Source organism: Schistocerca cancellata, chromosome 1 (genome assembly GCF_023864275.1).
Source record: "Schistocerca cancellata isolate TAMUIC-IGC-003103 chromosome 1, iqSchCanc2.1, whole genome shotgun sequence".
Taxonomy (NCBI): domain Eukaryota; kingdom Metazoa; phylum Arthropoda; class Insecta; order Orthoptera; family Acrididae; genus Schistocerca; species Schistocerca cancellata.
The window spans coordinates 1,234,269,036-1,234,293,218 of record NC_064626.1 but is presented as its reverse complement, the minus strand read 5'-3'; positions in this window follow the sequence as shown (position 1 = coordinate 1,234,293,218).

Sequence of the window (24,183 nt, the reverse complement as noted above, 5' to 3'; positions counted from 1 at the left end):
ATTGGCACAGGAATTCGTGGCGGGCCGCATCAAACCAGCCGGAAGACTGATGACTAAAAAATAAACAAATAAATGAATAAACAAATTTCTTTGCCAGTCTCACTCATCTTTCGGGCTTTCTGTTTGGCGCCACATGAACTTTACTCATTGCGCTTCAACTGTGTCAGCACTGTCGAGTTTCACATTGAATGTCACCAGCAACTTCTTTTCCAAAACTGACTAAACAAGCTCTTCAGTTATTGTACATGGACTTATCCATTTTACAAATAGTTATTGGGACAATCCCTCACACTACTTCACGTATTCATTTTTAATCACTCTACGCAGTTTGCTAAGTGTCCCTAACATTGTTATAAGTCAAGCATTTTCTTAGGTCGTAATAGGTATTTATTTCCTCAATGTCGGCGATAAACGAAAATTTTGAACTGGAGTTCTCAGTACGCTGGCGTTTTAGGGTAAAACTATATTCAGGAAGACAAAGCTAAGAGGCTAGAAGAGGAAGACTGAAAACACGAAGGTGAATAAAATAGCATTGTCAGTAACTGGGGCACCTATCAGTGACCTGATTGTGCAAAATTCAGGCCCTGAGGTTTTGTGATAACTTACTTCTGTATTTCTTCAAGTGCACTGTGGTAAACGCTCATTTTCTTCCATTAGATCTGTTAGTCTTGATTTCTCTCGTAACGTGATGTGCAGTTCTATTATGTTTATATAAAGAAAAATAAAACACAATTTCATCATTACTTATGTATGAAATTAAGATAGCGCGAAGAGACCATGTTGCCGTGGGGAATACGTCTGCGACATCTATGCCAAAGTAACAGAATGACGAAGAGTTAGATAATGATACGAGGTGGGCGAGAAAGAAGAGCAGGATGACAGATGCTGCAAAACATGTGCCTGGTAAGAAGAAAAGGAAGAAACGAAATTGATGTTATAAAACGAACAAGGAAGCGGTAAATGCGAAAAGAAAAACGACAGAGCCGGCCGCGGTGGCCGAGCTGTTCTAGGCGCTTCAGTCTGGAACCGCGCAACTACTACGGTTGCAGGTCCGATTCCTGCCTCGGGCATGTATGTGTGTGATGTCCTTAGGTTAGTTAGGTTTAAGTAGTTCTAAGTTCTAGGGGACTGATGACCTCAGACGTGAAGTCCCATAGTGCTCAGAGCCATTTGAACTATTTGAAGAACGATAGAAAGGTAGGTAAACAAATAAACATGGCAACAAACTTGAGTAATACATGGAAGTGAAACGAGAGACAGCAAAAATACTAAGAACAGAAAATATCAGACTTTCTTGCTAAAAGAAACTGAAGAGACAGGTCACATCCCGCTGACGCCTAGTAATGCAGCATGACTTGTCTTTGCGCAGGTACATTGCTACAGTGTTCAACAAAGGAGCGCAGGTGGCAGTGAGAGAGCTGGCAAACTGTAGGGTCCTAGAGGGACCCTTTTGCCGTTTTATTCATGCATGTACCAGTATCAGTATCACACCCCCTCCCCCACCCCCACCCCCCTCCGTATTCCGTATTCAGTCCACCTGTGGGCGCGAAACTGGATGGCTGAAAGGGCACAAACACACTTTTCTGCTTCTGATCACCTTCAGATTCCGTCGAATTGTTGGTCTCTAGTGGTTCTGTCTGTTATACCAGAGCGAAAACTGCTGTCGCTCTACATTTAAAGGGGACTAGATTACATTCAGTTGGGTTGCAGCCCACGACGTACTTACAGAAGGGTTGAATCGTCCGAGAGATTTCAACAATGTGTAAGGTTGTCAAGGACGCCTTTCTGTAGCACATCGCACTGCAAAGTGTCGTTTTGACAGCTAAATATGTCTACATGAACGTTCCAAGAGAAGAGGTGGTTTGACTGACATCCTCTGTGCCACCTCCACAGGAATATTCGGTACGATTCTAAGCGGCGGTGTTCAAAAAATGTTCAAATGTGTGTGAAATCTTATGGGACTTAACTGCTAAGGTCATCAGCCTCTAAGCTTACACACTACTTAACCTAAATTATCCTAAGGACAAACACACACACCCATGCCCGAGGGAGGACACGAACCTCCGCCGCGACCAGCCGCACAGAAGCGGCGGTGTGTTTCAGATGCTTTCCTCGGCCAACCACAAGACAACCGAGTAATTTTCATTCTGGATGTCGTGGATCTGATCTCCATCACAGAGGCATTAAGAGAATTTGTGAGATGTTGGTAAGGGATCGTGTGAGGACCTTCCTATTGTGTGACGCCTGCACGAAGGTATTGGGCAGATCTTTGCCAACGTTTGGTAGCAATATGACCTTACCAACTTGTCTTTCACCTCACATGAACGTCTGAGGTCTGGTCTTTGTTTAGGGTACTTCATTGTTCGAAGCGTTGCCGAGCCCGAGGGCGGCATGCTTTTGTATTATTACAGTGGAAGGTTGCAGGCATTTCCGAGTCATATTGCAGTCTTCTGTGTCGCAGTAGAGGAATGTGACAGGGTTTCAAACACGTGAGCCTTCAGTTCTTCTGCTCCATGTGCAACAAGAAATTCATGTTACCACCATATGCTGCTTTAAATTGAAAGTGCTTTATAGATGACAAGTACATTTTAAAGCCGACGTACACAGTTCATTGTAATAAAACATCTCACTGGGATGAAAAATGTCGTATCACGCTGTATTCGTGAAGGACAGATACTTTCAGTATATCCATTGTGGATGCAACAAATCAGAAACATGAAATCAGGTTCAACTTCTTCCACTGCTCTAAATAAATATAAATGTCGTGTGACTAGGCCCTCCCGTCGGGTAGATAGTTCGCCGGGTGCAAGTCTTCGATTTGACGCCACTTTGGCGACTTGCGCGTCGATGGGGATGAAATGTTGATGATCAGGACAACAGAACACCCAGTCCCTGAGCCGAGAAAATGTCCCACCCAGCCGGGAATCGAACCCGGGCACTTAGAACTGATAGCCTGTCGCACTGACCACTCAGCTACTGTGGACGGACTTACACTGTTCTGTATGCTATACCACGTTGTGCCCGGCTTGGCAAAATTTTGAAAGAAATTTTAAAACTGGCTGCATAGATGTTTTGTTTGAATAATGTAACAGACATAAGATGAGTGTAATGCGTAATGCCTTACTGTAGTTCAGAATGGTATTTCCTACGGAAACACTGTGAAGCGTTATCCACCAAAGGCAGCTGATGGTTCCAACGAATTTCTATTTTCCAGTTAAAGGTCTCATATTAGGAAAAGCGGGAAACATCAGCTGTTTCCTACAAAAATATTACAGGCTTTCGTAATAACAACCGAAATAACTATGCTAGCTAGCCTGGAAATTAATCATAATTCGGTCGCAACTGTAGCAACTCCAGAGTCATTGCGTCTGACAGGAAGACATGGTAAATCACTTGCTATCTCAGACTTCTATTACGTAACTAGCGGGGTTCATACCAAAATGAATACTTAAAAAAATTAATAACTACAAAAGCAATAAAAGGTACGGCATACTTAAACCACTACCAAATACTTTTACTTTTCAGTAGACATCATTCATTAAGCCAAAGTTAAGTGAAAAAAAAGTCAGCTGGAAGGAACCTCTTTGGCACAAGTGTGCGAATTTATCAAACTGTGATGTTTCTTGTGAACTTAACCTGTTATTCTTTTTACTCATGTTGTAATGCTGAACAATACAAGACATTTAGTTACGGAAACGCTATCTGATAGAGTAAGTCGCCAAAATAGAAACTGTATAACTATATTTTAATTAACTTCAACCAAATTAATTAGAAGGCCAAAACTGTGAACTAAATAAGCTGTCATGTGAAATCCTGTTGTAGAGTACAGTGAACAGTGCTACCGTGCGTGAGGTCAAAATGCGTGGCTTGTAATTCCAACACACGAGCTAACAGAGTAAAAAATGCTACATAAGCTATTAATCGAATTTTGAAAGAATGAATGACACAAATGCTATTATAAAAATGACCTGTAAATTTACGTACTCAGAACCAACTAAACAAATTACTGAACACTGATTTATACACATGCGAATGTAACAATCCGCTGAGAGAATAATTGTCTGACAAGAAATGCAATCCGAGCTGTACTTTACCCATACTGAACCTAATAATAATTTTGAAAAAAGAAGAAGACACACCTAACTACATTAATGCTCATAAATTAAGGATAATAGCAGAATGTGGTGCCACACAGCGTGGCATTACACAAAACTGGCGCTAATAGCATAGGCACATAGGGAACACACACGACACAGATGTGCTACAAATCGCCACTGTTTCCTGCTCATGTAACCCGACATAAGTATGGGATATGATCACCGTGCACGCGTACACAGGCCGCACAACGGGTTGCATACTCTGGTTCAGGTAGTCGAGCAGCTGCTGGGATATAGCCTCCCATTCTGGCACCAGTGCCTGTCGGAGCTCCTGAAGTGTGTGTCGTAGGGGTTTGAAGACGTGCAGCGATACGTTGACCGAGAGCATCCCAGACGTGCTCGATGGGGTTTAGGTCTGTAGAACAGGCAGGCCACTCCATTCGCCTGATATCTTCTGTTTCAAGGTACTCCTCCACGATGGCAGCTCGGTGGGGAAGTGCGTTATCATCCATCAGAAGGAAGGTGGGACCCACTGCACCCCTGAAAATGCGGACATACTGGTGCAAAATGACTTCCCGATACACCTGACCTGTTACAGTTCCTCTGTCAAAGACATGCAGGGGTGTACGTGCACCAATCGTAGTCCTACCCCACACCATCAAACCACGACCTCCACCCAGGTCCCTTTCAAGGACATTAAGGAGTTGGTATCTGGTTCCTGGTTCACGCCAGATGAAAACCCGGCGAGAACCACTGTTGAGAGTATACCTGGACTCTTCCGTGAACATAACCTGGGACCAGTGTTCCAATGACCATGTACTGTGCTTCTGACACCAGGCTTTACGGGCTCTCCTGTGACCAGGGGTCAGTGTAATGCACTATGCAGGTCTCCCGGCGAATATACCATGTCTGTTCAGACGTCTGTAGACTATGTGTCTGGAGACAACTGTTCCAGTGGCTGCGTAAAAGCCCCGAGCAAGGCTACCTGCGGTACTCCGCGGCCGTTTCCGGGCAGTGATGGCGAGATATCGGTCTTCTTGTGGTGTTTTACACTGTGGACGTTCCGTACTGTAGCGCCTGGACACTTTTCCTTTCTGCTGGAATCGTTGCCATAATCTTGAGATCACACTTTGTGGCCCACGGAGGGCCCGTGCTACGACCAGCTGAGTTTGACCAGCCTCCAGTCGCCCTAGTATTCTACCCCTCAAAACGTCATCAATATGTGTTTTTTGAACCATTTTGACCACACAGTCACCATTAGCACGTCTGAAAACGTCTGCACACTTACTTGATACACCTTACTCTGACATGCACCAATACACTTCTTATCATGTGGACTGCGGTCAGTGCCACCGTGCGACGATCACATGTCAAATGCACCGCATGGTCATACCACGAGGTGATTTAAACCCGCAAACCGACCACCAAACCGTTGATTCACTATGTATCAGCATTATCCTTAATTTATGAACATGAGTGTATGAATGATTTCATTGTGTTGCGGTGTTGTTTTGGGGGAAGAGACCAAACATCGACGTCATCGGTCTCATTGGATTAGGGAAGGATGGGGAAGGAATTCAGCCGTGCTCTTTTAAAGGAACCATCATAGCTTTTGCCTGAAGCGATTTAGGGAAATCGCGGAAAACCTACATCAGCATGGTCGTGCGCAGGATTGAACCGTCGTCCTCCAGAATGAGAGTCCAGTGTGCTAACCACTGGGCCACCTCGCTCGGTGTCACAGAGTCCTGACTGTACTGTAACTATGCCTAACAAAATTTTGTGGCTTACCTGTGACAATGGAAACTCGGTACTGTCAGAAGTGATAAGCATAAAATATGCAGCGCAACAGCCAGCAAGATAAATAGGAAAGAAAACGTTGTGCAGTGCAGTGCGAGGGAATACAACTTTTCTAAGTAGATAACGGTTCAGTTCCAACGACTGTTCCGCAGAGTGCAATGAGGCGACACACACAATCACAAAACATGAAATTCTTTCGTGAGCAGACGGCGGTGGAATTTCAACTCGCTAAACGACTCAAGGAAAACTAACCTTTAAAAAGCTCTATTGCAGAAACTGAAACCCATTGTCCTATTGTCACAAACATCTTTACAAAATTGATCTCTTATAATAAAATTTACACTGTCAAGCGATTAATTACTGAACTGATGAAAGAGCGGTAAAATCTATAACCTCTGAGAGCAAGCCATGTGAACCGATAATTTCTATTACTCTTGTCTCAAAAATAAATTAAGTAATCAAAACCAATTAAGAAAAATACCATGAAAACCTTCCATTTTACAAAGGCAGTATAACTACACGCAAGCGAGCAAGCAGTGCACATATGACATACCTCACAGTCTACACTAGCTCAATTAGTCTGTACCAAATCATAATTTACATATCATAATCTAGCTTTAGAAGGACCCGCCAGGTTAGCAGAGAGCGCTGATGCGCTGCTTCCTGGACTCGGGTAGGCGCGCAGACCCCTCATCGAATCCACCTGGTGGATTACCGATGTCGGCCGGTGTGCGGGCCAGTGTGGACGTGGTTTTTAGGTGGTTTTCCTCATCCCACTAGGTGAATACTGGGCTGGTCTCCACGTACCGCCTCAGTTACACGACTCGCAGACATCTGAACACGTTCGCACTATTCAATAGATTACAATATATGCAGACAGGTGCGGTACACTAATTCCATTCCAGGGGGTACGGGCTGGCGTCAGACAGGGCATCTGGCCACCCCTTAAAAACTGACCTCTCGAAATCTGTTCCTAACCATGCCGACCCTGTGCAAATGCCGGACAAGCCACCAGTGTCAGAAAGAAAAAAAGAAAGAATCAAGCTTTAGAAGGGCTGAAATGTACCTGAGGGATTTGTTACCTGGATGTCATCCAGTGACGAATGTGCACCAGAAGTCAATGACCCATTCTGCTATTATTTCCTCTTTACACCCAATACCTTATAGCCCGTCGCGTCTGATAGTGGCGGTTGCTCCTCTAGTGACATTTAGTAGTCAGTTCCGCGTTACATGAAGATGTTCAGATACTTTTGGTCAGATAATGTATGTGCATGGGACACGGAGTGGCGTTGGTTGTTTTTTGCCATTTGGTTTGACATCCGTTTCTGTTCTCTCAGTTTTTTATGGCGAGATATCAGCCTGCTTTGGACTGCTGCAGTTGCTAGCAGATGGTGTAGGCGGTCGAGGTGAACTTACACAGAGGGGAATGAGGTGTGTTACACTAAGAAATCCTGGGCATCAAATTATCAGATTGATACTTCAGTACTTCCATCATAAAAGGGGTTGGATAAAAATACTGGAACATCGTCTGAAGTGCGTCTTTAGCCATAAAGATGCTATCTGTGATGATCATTCAAAAAATGCTTTCGTACGCGTTGTGACGTTGGTTGATGTTTTTTCGCTTTCCCTGAATGTTGTGTACATCTTTTCACAGTTCTTCGGTGTAGCTGTCCGAGAACCAGTTGACGGGACAACGCTTTTAGGTATAACCTTTTAAGCAATTCCTCCAGTTGATTTCCGAGGAGGATAGCCTGGGAACTGATATCACACACATTAAACATAGTTATGACGATTTCTGGAGAGAGTTTAGGATTCTGTCTCACGCTGTATAACTCATTAGATCTCCAGTACCAACGCCATGTTTTGTTGCTCTGCAACTGTCTATCTCTGTAGTGTTTTTTCACCATGTTCACAATCATTGAAATCCGTATTATTAAGCGAAGATACAAGAATCATACTTTTAGTCTCACTCGGTATGTAGGAAACCAAAACCTTACCATCACTGAGCCATACATACGGCTGTATCGTTTCTTCTCCTGTATACCAACAAAATCTGAAGATATTTGTCGTTTAGTTTTTTTCTGGCGGCTACAGCAAACGACAGCTTGTTTAAAAATAATCGAGCAGTCACATATTTGGAGTGACAGCCAAATGAAATACGATCTTTTGCTTAGCGCTAAGTTTATAATATTGTTGTACTCCATTACTGCGTTGTATGTTTTACGTCCAATGTAAAATCACATAGCGACAATCGAGTTTGGGAAACTAACGACTTTTTCTGTCGTGCCGGACACTTGTGTTTGCTTCCTCACAACTTGCCGGCCAGTCCAAGGGCGTTTTGCAGCCGCGTGCTGCCGTAATCTAACTTTGAAATGTAAGGTGCTTTAAATTCCACTCAGGACTCCGGGCACGCGCTCGGCGCCGATTCCTTACGTGACTGCCGAACGAAGCTTCCCCTCGGGGGACTTTGCTGATATACGATGCGACGGGATAAACTGCTCCCCTCCACAAACCTAAATCAGGGAACAACATTCGTTTTCATTTTCGAGCCTTTCTGTCGGTATTAACGGCACTTTCCGCGTGTAGTCGTGCGGGGACGAGCCGAGCCAACACAACAACAGCGGAAAAAACTGCCGACTGCTACAGTTGCGAGCAGATGGTGTAGGCGGTTGAGGTGAACTTACACAGAGTGTAATGGGGTGTGTTACACTACGAACTCCTGGGCAGCAAGTTATCAGATTGGTACTTCGGTATTTCCACCATAAAAGGGGTTGGACAAAAGTACTGAAACATCGTGAGAAATACATGCTTAGCCATAAAGATACTAGCCTAACCTGTAATTGTAATTGACCGTGAACGACACGTGTGCAATGTCCTGTCAGTCCTTGGCACAACAGTATTCTGTATAGTTGTGGTAGAGAACGGATTCACTTGAATTCTAAAGTGGACAAATTGCTCATATGGGGGATGATTCCGTAACCAGGTGAGCCGAAGTGTCAGAGAGGCTCCAACCGAATGTTTACACGACAATCAGGGAAAACGAAGAAACATCAACCTACGTCACAACGCGGACGAAAGCATTTTTTGAGTGATCATGACAGACATTCATTGAAGAGGATTACGACGGAAAACAGGAGGACAAATGTGCTAAATCACTGCAGAACCGAATGTCGCACTCGCGAACCCGATCAGCGCCAAAACGACACGAAGAGAACTCCTTAAGCAGAGAATTGCACCGCGAGGTAGAATTCCAGACCACTCACCAGTGATACAAATGGCCACTATACATGGTGCCAAAGCCGATAAACTTGTACTATGGAATAGAGGAAGGAAGTCATTTGGTCGTATGAGTCTTGATGGACACATTTTCCAACATATGGCCGAGACTACGTTCCAAGCCAGCGAGGGTACAGCAATGCCATTTTGATTGAAAAGTGCCCCTGCAACGTTTCAGAGACTGTTGGACGGAGTACTAGGAGGTATAAAACCAATCAATGCTTATGTTTCTCGATGACATAATCGTCTATAGGAGTGGTATGAAGCAGTATGTGCAGTGATCAAGGGAAGTTTTCCTAAGATTAAAAGCAACGACGTTAACATAAAATACAGAAAAGCGTAATTTTTTGAAGGAAGAGGTCATATCATCAGTAAATGTGGGGCTAAGACTGACGCAAGATTAATTAGGGCTGTACGCGAATGTCCATTACCAGAATTTGTAATCGCTCTTAAGAGTCGCTAACTGTTACCGCCAGTTCGTAAAATGATTTGTGGGTATTGGCAGGCCGTTGGCACAGTTGTTAAAAAAAAGGATTCTAAAATTGTGTGCTCAGAAGAGTACAATCACGCTTTAGAGGAGCTAAAAGAAGCTTTAACATCGAGTCTAATGCTGGTATTTCCGTATTTTAATGGAGAATTTGTTTTATCATGTGATACATCAAACCATGCACTTGGCTGTGTGTTGTCACAAGAATCAGAAAAGTGTAGAACATCAGGTAGCTTATGCGTCAAGACAACTGAATTCTGCAAAAAGAAATTGTTCCACAACTGACAAAGGGGTTGGGTTTTAAGCTTTATTTACGGACTCACGAATTTAAAATGTTATCTGCACGGTAAAAAGTATAGAGTAATAACAGATCATACGGTATTAAAATAGTTATTGGCGTTAAAGGATCATTCTTGGAGGGTGAGGGACAGTAATACTAAGTGCATTTGGTTTCGAAGTCACTCTTAATCCCTGGGAGAAACACAGAAATGCAGATCGCTTAAGTAGAAAAGTAGCAGTATTATATATTGGTTCTAATGAGTGTAAAGAATGGCAGACTGCACAGAGCGGTGACGAATGTAAACATTATTTTAAGAAGTCAATTTTTTATGCAGGGTTGGTTGCTGTGCAGAGAAACCTAGTAGGGATCACAGGCAGTGGTACCAGTGAAGCTAATGGACAAAGTGCTACAAGAACCTCCTGACCACATATTAGCGTCTTACGGAGGTTGCAGATCTACGAATAGAAAAATAGCGGGAAGGTACTGTTGGAGGAATAGGAAGACGTACATATACCAATATGTGCAGAATTGCATACGGTGCCCACAGACAGTGGATTTGTGTCGAACAAGAGTACGTAGTCATAAACATAGATCATTTTTCAAGATATGTAGGAATGGTCGCTATGCCATACTATCAGGCAGTAACAGTGGCACAAGCACTGGTGAATACCTAGTTTCTTTTACTGGCCATTTTCGCAGCAAGTGTATATAAATTACAGTGGTTCAAAAGAAAACGTGTTTTGTATCTTGCACACATATATATTTGGGTGCTGAACTTTGGAGTGCCTGAAGCAGTAGTAACAGACCAGGGAATGAACTTCATGTGATACATGCAAGGAATTGTGTAAGTTATTGTGTATGAAGAAGTCAAGGACGAGTTTTGTCCATCCACAATCCAATAGAAGAACTGAAAGGGCACACAGGGCAATCGGGAAGATGTTTGGAATTTGCAGAGTGATTAGGGAAATTTGGAATAGAGTGCGGAGTACAAGGAAGAAGCAGTGGGCCACACAGCAACAATGCCACAGTATGAGGTTAGCCAGTGGGCGATGCTATCAACTTCGTATACGCCGAAGGGAAAGACAAAGAAGTTTTTTGCGAAGTATCAGGGACCATACCAAGTGGTAGTGACAATGTCAACAGTAAATAGTCTAGTGAAACTGTCAGAAAAAAAAAGCCTGTACCTTCCTAAAGGTGGGGTAGAAGATTTTATTTTTTTAACTCGTTCATATTGTTGGAAAGGTTAGAAAACCAAGTTTTGCCAACAAAATTTCTCTTGGGAAAACTTTCTGCAGACAAAAAACTTCTAAAATTTCAAACTTTTTCAGTTTGTTCAAAATATCTTAGTTTCATTTGCTTCTATCGCTTTCACGTCTATTTTCTTTTTTAAAGAGCACAATATTCTCTACAAATTTGATTCTTACAATTTTTTTCTACTCCCAGTATCTAAGGCGCTACAGCGCGTCAAAAAATACAAATTTTTCAAATTTCGAGCAAAGAATATTTGGTGACAATTTCCACGATGCAAAATTTCCGTAGAAAAGATAAAGTTGTGACTCTCCTTTCTGCGTTCAATTCTGTAAAAGCTGGGAGCATTAATATTACTCCTGTTGATCCTTTAACTCTTTTCCAAAGGATTTGTTTAATGAGACAAAGTGAAGAAGGGTTAAAAGCCTTTCTGAAATATGAAGTTGCTCCTTACCCAATGTCCCTATTCTCAGAAAAAGGCATGCGAAAAGGAACAAAATCTTTATTCTACAATGCCTTCGTTCCAGTGGAAGATGTGAAGTCAGGTGGACCGAGTAAATTTTTTGTCATTGATGGAGGGTACCTTATCAACAAAGTCACATGGACTCGAAATGTTTACTTCAAGTCAATAGCCCAAAGCTATGTTTCTTACCTGCAACGTCATTTTGGATCTCAATTTGCTATTGTATTTGATGGGTATCCATGTGAGGGAGACAAATGTAGCACAAAGAGTGCTGAGAGGATTCATAGGTCCGAACAACATTCTTCGGTTGACATTATGGTTGAATCAGAGATGGTGAACCAAGTCCATCAGGACAAGTTCTCGTACAACGAACGAAACAAGATGCGTTTGATCACACTTCTTAAAATGGAATTTCTGGAGTGTAGCATTGAAGTGCACCAGGCACAAGAAGATGCTGACGTTATAATTGTAACATCTGCCATTTCAAGAACCCAAGATTTTGGAAGTGTTGTCATTGTAGAAGAAGATGTTGACCTGCTTGTGCTCATGACCGGTTTGGGCCAAGGCATTGAAAACTTATTTTTCTTCAAGCCAGGAAGAGAAAATGCAGAAGACAAGCGGTTTTCCACTGCATCTTACAAGTTTGACAGTGAATGTATTCTGTTCACTCACGCCTTTAGCGGATGTGATACAACATCTGCTTTTTTTGGTCAAGGAAAAATTAAGTACTGCAATATTGTTGCAAAAAATAAACACCTAACCTCAGCGCTTTGCATGTTCAATAAACCACATGCTACTCGTGAAGAAATAATAACTGCAGGAGAACAGGTTACTATCGCATTGTATAGTGGAGGTGTCAGCAGTTCCCACACATTAGACCATTTGCGGTACCAGCTATTCGCCAAGTCTGCCACAAAAAGGAAACTGAATCTTGCACGGTTGCCACCTACACAAGATGCTGCACAACATCATTCGTTGCGGACTTACCAACAAGTCCAAAGTTGGATGGGAAACTGGGAACCTCCTGAGAAATGGGGCTGGAATCACAGTGACCACGGTCCAATACCCGTTATAATGAGCCAAGAGCCAGCACCTGAAGCACTTCTTCACATTGTGTCATGCTCATGCAAGCTGAACTGTGGCGGAGCGTGCCCCTGCAGAAAAGTGGGTTTGAAATGTTCTTCAATTTGCAAGAAATGTATTGGGGTCAACTGTGAAAACGTGCCAAAATTTTTATATGAAGACAGTGAAGAAGATGTTATGGAGGATGTTGAGGAAACCGCTGACAAAACCAACGAACTTGCTGAGGCTGACTCGCTGTTTAAAGAAGAGGTCAATCTGGGATCAACTCTATGTACAGACCCTGAATCTGTAACTCAAGGTATTTCTGGTGACACTGAGGAACCTGGCCCATCAAAACGTTGGAAGTGATGCTCATATCTGTCTCAAGTGCAATATTACAAGTATTACACACCCAGAACTGTCAACATTTTTTAGTAACTGACAATGCATTTTAATTGTAATAAAGCTACTTATTTTTAATGTCAACTGTGTGGCTTTTATACACAAGTATAATTACCTACCTAATTGGGTTGCCTATTGCAGCTAATAATAGTTCAGTTTCCTGAGATAATTTATTTTGTGTGTGTGTGTGTGTGTGTGTGTGTGTGTGTGTGTGTGTGTGTCTATGTCTCTTAATGATGTATTTTTATATTTATAGTTTTACAAATACCAGGGCTGAGGCGGCCCATAGTGAACTTCTGGTAGTGATGTAAGAATCACAATAGTTGGGTGCCCAGCAATCCTCAAGTTGCATACAGAGAAATTGAATACCTGAAAGTGAGGTGATAAATTCCAACTTATAACATGATGTATAATGTATTTATACTACACAAACAGAAACTGAAATAATAGTGTTCAAAAATAAGGTATCTTGCCACTATGCTCAAAATTTGAAAAATTGGTATTTTTTGAGGCGATGTAGCGCCTTAGATATTGGGAGTAGAAAAATATGGCAAAAGTCAAATTTGTAGAGAATTTTGTGCTCTTTAAAAAAGAAAATAGACTTTAAAGCGATAGGAGCAAATGAAACTGAGATATTTTGAAAAACTGAAAAAAGTCCGAAAGTCTCGAAGTTTTTTCACTGCAGAAAGTTTTCCCAAGCGCAATTTTGTTGGCAAAACTCGGTTTTCTAATCTTTCCAACCATATGAACGAGTTGAAAAAATAAACTCTTCTACCCCACCTTTTGCAAGGTATATCTACTATTTGACTAGACTCAAATGCCAAGAATCAATTCCCGATGAGAACGACAACCTTTTCAGGAGTGTCCGTAAGTTATTCCAGGGACCGAAGATGCGTACCGGAAACAGAGAGTGAGGAAAAAGATATCGGAAGATAAACACAAGGTTGTGAATGTAACGGTAACGAGGAACCAGTATGCATTAAAGCTTACGAGATAGTCATTTAATATTCTTTTAGGGTAGGTACAGATTTTGTGAAATTAGTATAAGCAACTGCAGAGCAGCGTTGAATTTAAGGCACTGATAGGCATTGCTACCCGTAGGCGAGGTGCAGATAAGGCGCTTCACAACGGGATTACTGATCTTCGTCAGGGTGGAAGCGTTACGGTACAAGCATCGATCAGCAGTGATGGGTGATACAGGTTGTATCAGTGAATTGGAGATGCGTTAAGTGGTGGAATGACTGGAAGACATATTCGACAAATTTCCCCAGGGTATGGATAGACACGGGTTAATCAGAGGAAGAGAAAGTACATGGAGCGTAAGAGACATTAAGGAATGAGATGAGCGAGGTACTGCTGGTTATTTCATACATACGAAGAAGAAGGATTCGATCGACGCTGGAAGTCGGCTTATGAGAACAATATTTGGCACTGCCCAAGAGGAAGACGTTCGAAGGGTTAACGACACCGTAGAAGAGGTTAAGCAGTGGACAAAAGGGAACAAAGCCGAGAGTGACTGACAACCTATTCAGGATACAAGTTTACAGAAGGACGTATTGAATAACACAAGACTACTACAGCAACTGACTGGAGAAGTAATACAGTATGCCAGAGCCACAGAAGAGGCAGTTAACAAGAACATCAAGGAAGTGCAAACCGACGTAGAAGTCTTAGATAGGGAGGTAGTAATTAGAAAATTGTTGCAGTAAGATAGTGTCTGGGAGGCGCGAGGGAAAGTGACAGGACTACAAGTTATGCAGCAGGCAGTAACAGGTCAACTAATGGTAAACTCATTGTCGCCAGAGCAGTAATTAGAGGGTGTAAGGAAAGTACAGAAGGATCTACCGGCGGGGTTTGGCTTGGTATTAGAACCCGAGCACAAAAATTTACTTATTTATTTCAAGGTAAATACAGTATCTGATGGAGCGAAAGTTTACATTTTTCTTTCTGTGCCTGTAGCAGGGAAACGAACGTTACGAGTGCTACATATTTCATGCATTTCCTGTCAAGTGGGAGAAATGGGAAAAATTTGTAAGAATAAAAATGCAACGTCTGTTATTAATTGCAATCGAAAAGGGTAGATATGTAGAAACTGAGGGCGCATAGTTACAAAAATGCTACCGAGGGGAAATCACAATGTGTCCGAATATGGTAATAGGAGAGGGGCGGGACTTCTCCACAGTGAAATTGCTAATGGGACAGCAGGAGATAATAGAATGCAGTGAAAAAATGATCGAGCCGGAACTGTCGTGCCAGCAGGTCGAGGTGCTTTGGTTGTACTTTACCTTTAACAACATGGTAGTAGTGGCTAGTTGTTTCGAGCAAGGGAAGCTTACGTCAGCAAAGGGGCTATAATTAAACTGGAGTGATTTGTTATTAAATGGAACACGGAGCTAGATAATGAGACCTACATTCCATCTACCTACATCTACATCTACATCTACATCCATACTCCGCAAGCCACCTGACGGTGTGTGGCGGAGGGTACCTTGAGTACCTCTATCGGTTCTCGCTTCTATTCCAGTCTCGTATTGTTCGTGGAAAGAAGGATTGTCGGTATGCCTCTGTGTGGGCTATAATCTCTTTGATTTTATCCTCATGGTCTCTTCGCGAGATATACGTAGGAGGGAGCAATATACTGCTTGACTCTTCGGTGAAGGTAGGTACCGAGCTACTGAGCGTCTCTCCTGCAGAGTCTTCCACTGGAGTTTATCTATCATCTCCGTAACGCTTTCGCGATTACTAAATGATCCTGTAACGAAGCGCGCTGCTCTCCGTTGGATCTACTCTATATCTTATATCAACACTATCTGGTACGGATCCCACACTGCTGAGCAGTATTCAAACAGTGGGCGAACTAGCGTACTGTAACCTACTTCCTTTGTTTTCGGACTGCATTTCCTTAGGATTCTTCCAATGAATCTCAGTCTGGCATCTGCTTTACCGACGATCAACATTATATGATCATTCCATTTTAAATCACTCCTAATGCGTACTCCCAGATAATTTATGGTATTAACTGCTTCCAGTTACTGACCTGCTATTTTGCAGTTAAATGATAAAGGATCTATCTTTCTGTATAATCGCAGCACATTACACTTGTCTACATTGAGATTCAATTGCCATTCCCTGCACCATGCTGCAGATCCTCCTGCATTTCAGTACAATTTTCCATTGTTACAACCTCTCGATACACCACAGCATCATCTGCAAAAAGCCTCAGTGAACTTCCGATGTCATCCACCAAGTCATTTATGTATATTGTGAATAGCAACGGTCCTATGACACTCCCCTGCGGCACACCTGAAATCACTCTTACTTCGGAAGACTTCTCTTCATTGAGAATGACATGCTGCGTCCTGTTATCTGGGAACTCCTCAATCCAATCACACAATTGGCCTGATAGTCCATATGCTCTTACTTTGTTCATTAAACGACTGTATGGAACTGTATCGAACGCCTTGCGGAATTCAAGAAACACGGCATCTACCTGTGAACCCGTGTCTATGGCCTCTGAGTCTCGTGGACGAATAGCGCGAGCTGGGTTTCACATGACCGTCTTTTTCGAAACCCATGCTGATTCCTACAGAGTAGATTTCTAGTCTCCAGAAAAGTCATTATACTCGAACACAATACGTGTTCCAAAATTCTACAACTGATCGACGTTAGAGATATAGGTCTATAGTTCTGCACATGTGTCCGACGTCCCTTCCTGAAAACGGTGATGACCTGTGCCCTTTTCCAATCCTTTGGAACGCTACGCTCTTCTAGAGACTTACGGTACACCGCTGCAAGAAGGGGGGCAAGTTTCTTCGCGTAATCTGTGTGATTTCAGGGATAACTCACCTGAATATATCGCAGCCGCGTTTGTATGGGCCAGAATAGTCTATGGAACTGCTACCTGCCGCATTGCCAATCAGCTTAAATCAAACTCTAGGACCGAACTTAATGCAGTCTATAAACACGCTTCTGAACCAGCAAAACGGACTCGTCTCAGTGCAGCATGTAAATCTATATCAGGAAAATCAGTTCTGGAAAGAGACATCGTTGACTATCGTGATATCAACCACAGTAGCGACATCTGAACTACTGAGAGTAGTCCTTGTTATGGTACGTAGAATACGAAGGACAAGACTGAGCTTCGACCCAGCCATTTTTGTGATTCCAGCGGGTTGGATACCTCAAGCATTTAAGCAGCAGAAGGACGCTGAACGCACAAAGGGATAGTATTAAGAATGCTAGATTCACTTTAGCTTTTAAGTTTGGAAGAGAGGGAAATACGTTCCTTAGTGACTGAGTTAAGGAGCAGACCAAGTTTCGCTTTAGAAATATGCAGGATTAAGTGATAGTGTTATGTTTTATACAAAAGTGGCATACCTTAGTTTAAACCATGGTAGCGAAGAATGGGTGACGGGGAAAAAAAGAACGGTAACATATACAAAAAATCTTTAAGACAGTAAATGGACGTCCAAGACAGGAGGGAATAAGAAATGAATATACAGGGTGACTGGAAATTCTCGTTACAGTCTGCTACGACTTCTCGAGGTGGTGAACACATAATATTTTAGATAGGAACCCAAGTCCGGAAACATCATCCAACGTCGCTAAAGGCCCGGCGCCTGTAAATTAAAGTACACACAGGGTGACTCCGTAGTGTTGTTACAAACTTTCGAGGATAATGCCGACTGATAAATGTATCAATTTGAGGTAAGGGTCCCTGTTCCTGAAACGAACGAGTCGAAGGTTATAAGTGGAAATTGTTCTGATACCTAGGTCAGTGGAATACATGTAACGGAACTCTCGTTTCTAAGATTGTAGGGTAGCAAACTTTCAGAAAGAGTAGTGTGCAGAAAAACTAGAAAAGTTGCCTACTAAACATGGGCTCTAAAATGCATGCCTTAGGAGCTATGAGCACTTGTTCGATAGAGAAAGTGTGTTTCACACTAGCGAAGATGAACAAATGCTCATAGTTCCTCAGGCGTGCATTTTAATGCATGCATTCACTGCACGTTTTTTTCTTGTGTTGGTCCACCTGAAAGTTACATACATTTATCCGTATCTATCATCAAGTCGAGTTTCTAACATCATCTTGTAATCACCCTGTATATAATACATTTACAGACGGCGTCACCTATAACTTTCACGATCTGTAACGTCTATGGATGACTTTTCCGGATATGGATTCCCATTCAGAATATTATATACTGATGTTTATAACGGGAATTTCCGAACACCCCGTTGTATTCGTCAGTAGCTAAGCGTCTTTGCCCTGAGTGACAAGATAAAGGACAACAGGAAAAATGGGCAAAACTCGTATGGATAGGTTAAAGGAAAATTGTGTAAGTTAAAAATATATAATGTAAAAGTTAAAACTTCATCTATGTTCTATGTTCATTCTTGCTGAAACCAGATAAGTTTTTAGCCTCTGTACTTTCGATAAATCATTCTCGTTTAACTGATGAACTAAAACGCTCTTGAGTCTCAGAGACGCTGTACATCAGGCGTACCAACTAGGTCTTAAAACTGAGAATCATATTGCTTACAAGTAGAAGCGGAACAGAGTCAAACTGTAGGAAACGCTAAACCCATATACGTTTGTAAATTAACCGACAACAGAAGTAGACCAGTGTGGCAATTAATAAGAAAAATGCTTCTACACCCACCCCCAGTGGACCAAAAGTCCATTTTATTCCCGCATTAGGCGTATTTCCCTCTCAAAAGACTAATGCCGTGATGTGAGTCAAAGGAATATCGATATCTCATCTGTTCCACGATAGTAACAAGACCATTCTTCATTTTTGGACATGTCCACAGGAATCTTTTACTCGTCAGCACCACTCGCTCTATATGCCAGTTTTTTTGCAATGTGTTCTGGGACCATACCTGCAGCTGCGATGTGCCGGCATGAGAAGGTAGATTCATAGTGAATGTATAATTGTCAGCACAGGGACAGTGACAGGAACATACGGCATTTTTCTTCTAGTCATCGTGCTCGGACGTCGTCTGCAAGGCAAGGTGGTCACCTAGTAAACAACATCGTTTAGCAGTGGGGATACGGCCTTGCAGACGTAGGGACAGCGGTGTATTTCTGATTATCATTATTGTACAAAGTGTCGTTTTTGTTTTCTTACCGTACGGAACCAATTGCGCGACATAACATTGATATGTTTCCCTCTTTATCTATAACAATAATAAATCTTCAAATCGCGGGGTCCCATGTTCGACTCTCGCTAGACACAAAATTATTTTTTTTAAACTTCCAATCGAACTCTATATTTGCATTTTCGTGGAACGCCTTACTCTACAGCACCAATCGTGTTATCGGCAATGTGGTATTGAAACCTCCCTACATCTAGGGTGTGCTGGGCACGAGTAAGTAACTTCACAGTGAATGTCTAATTCTCAGCAGAGAAACAGTGACAGGGACATACGGCACTATTGTTCGAGATGACGTATCCGGCCGTCGTCTGTTGGACAAGTCGATCGCCTTGTAACCATTAGCATGTAACAGCAGGAGGTGTGGGACCTTTTTGTTTCAAAATACGCAAAGAGAGTGGTCTGTTTGCATTTCTCGTTATTGTACAATCTATCGCTTTTATTTTCTTAGCACAGGCAACCAACTGTGCAACATAACATTGATGTGTTTTTTTCCTCTTTATCTGTAATGACAACAAAAAAACTGGGGATCTTGCATGTATTATCTTCTCTAGGCCAAATACTCTTAATTACTTTCATTTAAATTCTGTATTTATTACAAAATTGAAATATTAATAACAAATAATGAAACATAATTTTGTTATAAAAGTAACCTCCGTCGGTGGTAAATGTGACCCCAGCAGCCAGAGACAGTTGTCATATGCGTCTGTGATCTACGTTTGCGTGACTGTGTGTTTGTGTGTGTGTGTGTGTGTGTGTGTGTGTGTGTGTGCATGTGTGTTGTCTATTTCAGAAGAAGAGTTTCTGGCCGAAAGGTTTCGTGTGTAGTAGTTTTTTAGTTGTGTCTGTCACCGACTCACCTTCTCTCCGCTATATGATGAGTAAAATGCTATCTTTTTCATGATACTGTCATTATTCCATCTTGCTTAAATAATATTTTGTCATTTTTATCTTTATGATTTTTATCCGTCTTTTTTGTCTGGTAGAGGTTTGCGTATCAAGTTCGTATTTATGTCAAATACTGAAGTTCTGTGAAACTTCCTGGCAGATTAAAACTGTGTGCCCGACCGAGACTCACTTGCCCGCGAAAGGCAAAGTTCCCGAGTGCGAGTCTCGGTCGGGTACACAGTTTTAATCTGCCAGGAAGTTTCATATCAGCGCACACTCCGCTGCAGAGCAAAAATCTCATTCTGGAAACATCCCCCAGGCTGTGGCTAAGCCATGTCTCCGCTGTATCCTTTCTTTCAGGAGTGCTAGTTCTGCAAGGTTCGCAGAAGAGCTTCTGTAAAGTTTGGAAGGTAGGAGACGAGATACTGGCAGAAGTAAAGCTGTGAGGGCCGGGACCGGACGGAGTGGCCGAGCGGTTCTAGGCGCTTCAGTCTGGAGCCGCGCGACCGCTACGGGCGCGGGTTCGAATCCTGCCTCGGGCATGGATGTGTGTGATGTCCTTAGGTTAGTTAGGTTTAAGTAGTTCTAAGTTCTAGGGGACTGATGACCTCAGATGTTGAGTCCCATAGTGCTCAGAGCCATTTGAAACATTTTTTTGAGGGCCGGGCGTGAGTCGTGCTTCGGTAGCTCAGATGGCTTTCGCCGCCGTGCAGTGCGGATGTGTTGTTGTTTCCGCCTGCGGAGCGGGCGCGCTCGCTGTCGTTTACATTTCAGCGGCCGTCACTTACGGGTCGCTTACGTGCACTAGAACCAAGGCCAACCATTTTCTAAAATCAACATTACGATTCAACTTCTGCACCGAATACGCACGACCAAAGGCCTTGGAAGTGGAACGCTTCCTACGCGACGTTGCTAAGATCCCAGCTTCTGACATCTTGGGCATCCATTTGTCCATATTAAGCAGTACGGTGTACGTCAAAGTCGTCAATGACGCGGTATGTGAAAGGATACTTCGTGACACCAACCATGGATTACGCTTTTTCCACGCCGACGGCAATGTCGTTTAATGAACAAAGTAAGAGCATATGGACTATCAGACCAATTGTGTGATTGGATTGAGGAGTTCCTAGATAACAGGACGCAGCATGTCATTCTCAATGGAGAGAAGTCTTCCGAAGTAAGAGTGATTTCAGGTGTGCCGCAGGGGAGTGTCATAGGACCGTTGCTATTCACAATATACATAAATGACCTGGTGGATGATATCGGAAGTTCACTGAGGCTTTTTGCAGATGATGCTGTGGTGTATCGAGAGGTTGTAACAATGGAAAATTGTACTGAAATGCAGGAGGATCTGCAGCGAATTGACGCATGGTGCAGGGAATGGCAATTGAATCTCAATGTAGACAACTGTAATGTGCTGCGAATACACAGAAAGATAGATCCTTTATCATTTAGCTACAAAATAGCAGGTCAGCAACTGGAAGCAGTTAATACCATAAATTATCTGGGAGTACGCATTAGGAGTGATTTAAAATCGAATGATCATATAATATTGATCGTCGGTAAAGCAGATGCCAGACTGAGATTCATTGGAAGAATCCCAAGGAAATGCAGTCCGAAAACAAAGGAAGTAGTTTACAGCACGCTTGTTCGCCCACTGCTTGAATACTGCTCAGCAGTGTGGGATCCGTACCAGATAGGGTTGATAGAAGATATAGAGAAGATCCAATGGAGAGCAGCGCGCTTCGTTACAGGATCATTTAGTAATCGCGAAAGCGTTACGGAGATGATAGATAAACTCCAGTGGAAGACTATGCAGGAGAGACGCTCAGTAGCTCGGTACGGGCTTTTGTCAAAGTTTCGAGAACATACCTTCACCGAAGAGTCAAGCAGTATATTGCTCCCTCCTACGTATATCTCGCGAAGAGACCATGAGGATAAAATCAGAGAGATTAGAGCCCACACAGAGGCATACCGACAATCCTTCTTTCCACAAACAATACGAGACTGGAATAGAAGGGAGAACCGATAGAGGTACTCAAGGTACCCTCTGCCACACACCGTCAGGTGGCTTGCGGAGTATGGATGTAGATGTGGATGTAGATGTAGAATGTCGGAGCGGTCACTGTCGACCATGCTGGCTTAGGAATGCGCACCATACGAGTTTTCGAACTCCCGTTTGAGCTTCCGGCGGAAGACGTTATCGCGGCTTTCCGCCCCTATGGCACTGTACATGGCCACACTGCCGAACGCTGGGCGCAATTCCAAACGTACCCCGTTCTTAACGGTGTACGGCAGATCACCATCGACGTCCATCGCCACGTGCCATCTTACCTGCAAATTAGCGTGTGCCGCGCGGTTGTCATCTACGACGGCCAACACAAGACCTGTTCCGGGTGCGGCTAACAAGGCCACCTGAGATCTTAGTGTCTTCAGCGACGAACCACCCAATTGCCAGCCGCTACCGTGGCACCTCCGGCTCCGACGACGGTTTTACCTATCACCCACGCATCGGCGCTCTCTTCTCCTCCCACCGGCCGCCGCCGTCGGATCATGTACCAGTGACGCTTCCAGCTGCTACGGATACCGCCGGGGCCGACACGTCGCGCTCAAAGCCTGACGTTACTCCGTCGCCACTACCACCAGTGACGGCTTCCAACACCCACCCGCCTGAACATAATGACGTTCCCGCGACGGCCTTCCTCTCAGAGCGACGTGACTCCGTTCCGTCTTCCGACACTGAGGGACGAACCCGCAAATAACGTTCACCTAAGAGGCGCAAGAGGAGGCGCCGCACGGTCTCGGAACAAGACGGATCACCTCCCCCTGATGCTCCAGAGGCCGTCCGACCCGACGAGGCCTCGGAGAACCTACACGACGATACGAATGACGACAGCATGACGCCGACTGTGGCTGTGTAGGTGCCTACTCTACTGGATCGCCCAGGTGCTCCTGAACCAATGGACTCCACCGTTGCGACTGCCGCCGAGACGTCCTCCGCCCCTACGACCGAAGTGGAACGTACGACCATCACGACGACAGCGCCTTCCATGGTGTGGAGTGAGGACGTCGATGAGGACCCGGACCACACGCTGATGACAGAGTTACCCCAGACGGAAGCATCGTTACGCCGCTGATAACGCCGTGCCGGCCGCGATGGTCTAGCGGTTCTAGGCGCTCAGTCCGGAACCGCGCGACCGCTACGGTTGCAGGTTCGAATCCTGCCTCGGGCATGGATGTGTGTGATGTCCTTAGGTTAGTTAGGTTTAAGTAGTTCTAAGTTCTAGGGGACTGATGACCACAGACGTTAAGTCCCATAGTGCTCAGAGCCATTTGAACCATTTTTGATAACGCCGTCAGGTGGCGTACGGCACGACTCGCCGTTGCCTCGCCCCTCTTCATCCTCCGCCTGTGGAGTTCCCCTCCACGGCGGGGTACGGCTCCAAACCTACCGAATAGCGACGATCAGCACTAATACCATTAGCTCATCCGTGAAACTTCAACTGCTGCGAGAGATGATATAGGCGTCGGACGTCGATATCGCACTACTACAGGAAGCACACTTGGCCACACTTCCAGGTGTCACGGGATATAACACTTATCCTTCTCCTGGTGACCACCTGGGACGCGGCGTAACCATCTACGCCAGAGAAGGCATTCCAGTGGCCGATATCAAATATATTCCATCTGCCAGAGGCATGGTCGTCACCGTCATGGGGACGCGTATCGTCAACATTTACGCTCCGTCAGGCTCCACCCGCAGACGCGACAGGGCACTCTTCTATTCAGAAGAAATCGCTCCTTTGTTTCTTGGGCGCTGCGACCATTATTTGCTTGGGGGTGATTTTAATTTTGTCTTGCACCCTAAAGATCAAGTGCCCCACTACAACACCTGTCAAGAACTGCGTCTTGTCGTCCGAGATCTGTTGCTCCGCGACACTTGGGAAGTTCGGCACGGCGACGCGCCTGGACATACTTACCAGACGAGTCACTCCGCGAGCCGCCTTGATAGAATTTACGTCTCTCG